The sequence below is a fragment of the Pristiophorus japonicus genome, unplaced genomic scaffold (genome assembly GCF_044704955.1).
Source record: "Pristiophorus japonicus isolate sPriJap1 unplaced genomic scaffold, sPriJap1.hap1 HAP1_SCAFFOLD_935, whole genome shotgun sequence".
NCBI classification, from domain to species: domain Eukaryota; kingdom Metazoa; phylum Chordata; class Chondrichthyes; family Pristiophoridae; genus Pristiophorus; species Pristiophorus japonicus.
Genome location: NW_027254863.1, coordinates 74,923 through 78,045, shown reverse-complemented (window position 1 = coordinate 78,045; position 3,123 = coordinate 74,923). Strand labels below are relative to the sequence as shown.

General features: G+C 46.7%; 1 non-coding gene across 1 annotated transcript; it reads left to right on the top strand.

Annotated features, from left to right (window-relative positions):
- Nucleotides 1–2,606: 2,606 nt before the first annotated feature.
- trnaw-cca (transfer RNA tryptophan (anticodon CCA)) lies at nucleotides 2,607–2,678 on the top strand. Its single transcript has one exon. It is a non-coding gene; the product is annotated as a tRNA-Trp (tRNA).
- Nucleotides 2,679–3,123: the final 445 nt, after the last annotated feature.

The following is a 3,123-nucleotide window of genomic DNA, read 5'->3' as shown; positions in this document are numbered from 1 at the left end:
CTGTCAAATTTCAAGTCACAACCACCAAAGAAACAATCATACCACTGGACCAACGAGCTGACTGTTTAGAAAAGGTGGAGATAAGATTTAACCATTATTTAAGCATTTTTAGTGTGTGTTGCGATTCTTGATCGGAGGAGGACATGAGACGGAATCAGTGACATTGCCTTTTCGACATGTCTTCTGAAGCGCCGCACGGTCCCACTCCTGCAGTCAATGAGCTGTTGGGACGTTAATGTATCCATCATCATCATCATCATAGGCGGTCCCTCGAAATGAGGATGTCTTGCTTTCACGCAGAAAAAGGATGAGTTCACAGGTGTTTCAATGAAGGACCCGAACTACATCCCAAAGGGTGGAAGATGCCTGTGCGTGGATTTTTTTTAACGTGTGGTGGCCGTTGCACCCCATCCATCACACGGGCTTGTAATAGCTTGGTTTTGGTCCAGTGGCAAGGATTAACCAAGACGACTGGAGACCACGGACCTAGTGCTGCCCCTGGGCCCCTTGCCCTGAACTCATGCCTCCGCTGGGCCCCGATCAAGTTTCTCTACAGTCTCTCGCCGCACCTTCGTCCCGATCTCGCCGCTCCTGCTGTATCTGCCCACGCTCCAATCACCGACCTGGACCTTGATGACGTCACTCTTCGCTGCCACCGCCCTCCTGCACCAGCTCGCGCTGCTCCCTGGAGTAGTCTCCCGGGACCTCCAAGCTGCTCCCAGGGTCGCTCGCCGTTCTTTTTATGGCCCCGACCTGCCGCTGGTGATCTCCCGTTAGTGTATCCAGGCTGCGGGTGGTCACCCCGAGCGCAGCAGAGGGGTTTCTGCATTAGTTCTGATTGGGGACAGTATCTTTCCCCTTCTCTCTTCCTCTTGTCTATATCCCTGGGCTTTTATTTCTCTATGTATTCCCCCTATCTCAGTTTCTTGTGTTTAAAAGGGAACAAAAGCTGAAATGGGTTTCTCTGTAGAACAACTTCTCTCACTCAAAGTTAGATGCACTACCGTTGCACCATGAGGTCTAGGTAGCTAGCTGTTGATATTCAGGTTCATATATAAATATATATAAATATATCTACATGTATCATAACTGTTCCCTGGTGGTCGAGGTTGAAGGTCTGGCGCACTAACCTGGTTTCAGTTGTCGATCAATTCATCGCCTAAAAATAATTGAGGTCTGTGAGATGTTTAATAATTGTTGTAACAACCATGAATACCAATAGTTTCTGTGATAGACCGAGCTTACAGACGATCTGGCTTCTCCTGCCCTTTGCCGGGCACGTGTTCGGGGTTTAATTTAGTAAACTGGGCGAGTTCGCTGATCGCGGGGAGACGGTAGGAGCCTCTGTGGCCCCACTGTGAGGATGTGCAAGTGAACACGGTGGCTGGGTGATCCGTGACATTTCTGTAAAGGGCAGTGGAGGAGAAGGATTGAGAACTTTCAGTGTGGGACAGAAGTTGTTAGAGGTGAGCCAACACATTACCGATCATCACAGAGGGAGCTCACTGGTCAGCTCCCCTCTGTTGGGGCTGTTGTGCCAGAGGTTTCTGTAGTGTAGTGGTTATCACATTTCCTTTATACGTGAAAAGTATCCGGTTTGATTCTGGGTAGAAACATTATGTTTAAACGTGCTATAAGGGAACAATCGGAGGAGAGTTTAGTCTCCTGGAAAATGCTGCCTGACCTGCTGAGATTTCCAGCTTTTGCAGTTTTTATTTGCTATTTATTCTCCTGGTAGAAAGGCTCCCTTATTCCTGAATTGCTCTTTATTTAACCAATAAATAGATAACTTTCAGTGAGAGAAAACGGATCCACCGGGGATCTTTCGCGTGTGAGGCCAACGTGATATCCGCCACACTGCAGCCCATCAAAGGGCGAGAAACCACTGAATATAAAGGATGAGCTCACAAATATCAGGGGCAGTGCAGTCTGGTCAACGTCAAACCCTCCTTTCTTATTCAGCAGAAGCATGAAAGGGAGTCAGACGCCACAAAGTTTAATTAAAGATACAAATACAAGTAAAACTTCCAAATCTTTTCACTGTAAAATTATTTCACTTTATTTGAAATCCTACTGCGTTGAATCTGAAAATGATCACCATGGGATTTTATCTTCACTACTGATTCTAATTTCTCTGCACAGAAGGAATAACCGGTGCTGTGAAATTTGACAAAAGTTGCCCCAGATTCCTGGTGACATCGGCAATACAGTGTGTAAAATGGATTAACATGCTGAAGAACATAAGAACAAAAAAATAGGAGCAGGAGTCGGTCATACGCCCCTCGAGCCTGCTCCGCCATTTAATACGATAATGGCCGATGCGATCATGGACTCAGGTCCACTTCCCTGCCCGCTCCCCAAAGCACAGGACAAATGATTGAAGTATCGACTGTCTCTCAGTTAGCATTTCTTTCATTGTGCAAATGAAGGTGACGGGTTAATTAATGATGCTTTTCCATGAACGCAACACAAACGTTTCAGAAAAAAACATACGGTGACTGGCAGGTGAGCGTTGCTTCTGACACCTGGTGGGAATGGGCGGGGATTTTAAAGCCCCTTGTATTGTTAAAGCTTCATATAGAGAAACATCTCAAACACATTGTGTAGGCCTCGTGGCGCAACGGTAGCGCGTCTGACTCCAGATCAGAAGGTTGCGTGTTCAAATCACGTCGGGGTCACTGTTCTTTCAGAATTAATATTTTCTTTGCTGTTTGGCAATAACCAGACCCTTGTTCCAATGTCTGTCTCATTGTTTCCCCGGCGTCAGGCAGAGAAATTTTCTGTAGCTTTCTCCTCATGCATGCTCAGGGGCGAGTTTGTTCTCCTGTGAAAAGTTCATAAGATGATCAGCATGTAAGAATTAGGGGCCGGGATAGGCAATTCGGCCCCTCGAATCTGGTCCACCATTCAAGAAGATCCTTGCATTTCCTCGACAGCAAGTTTAAACATCAGGGGCGGAGCCAACAGGCACCTGTCTGCAATCAGTGAGCGAACGGAATGTTTGGCAGAAGCCTGGCGAGCTCAGTCAGTGAAACATAAGACTTTTAATCTCAGGGTCGTGGTTTCGACACCCACATTGGACATTTACATTTTTCAGAGAATTATAGAATGAGAGAAGTTTGC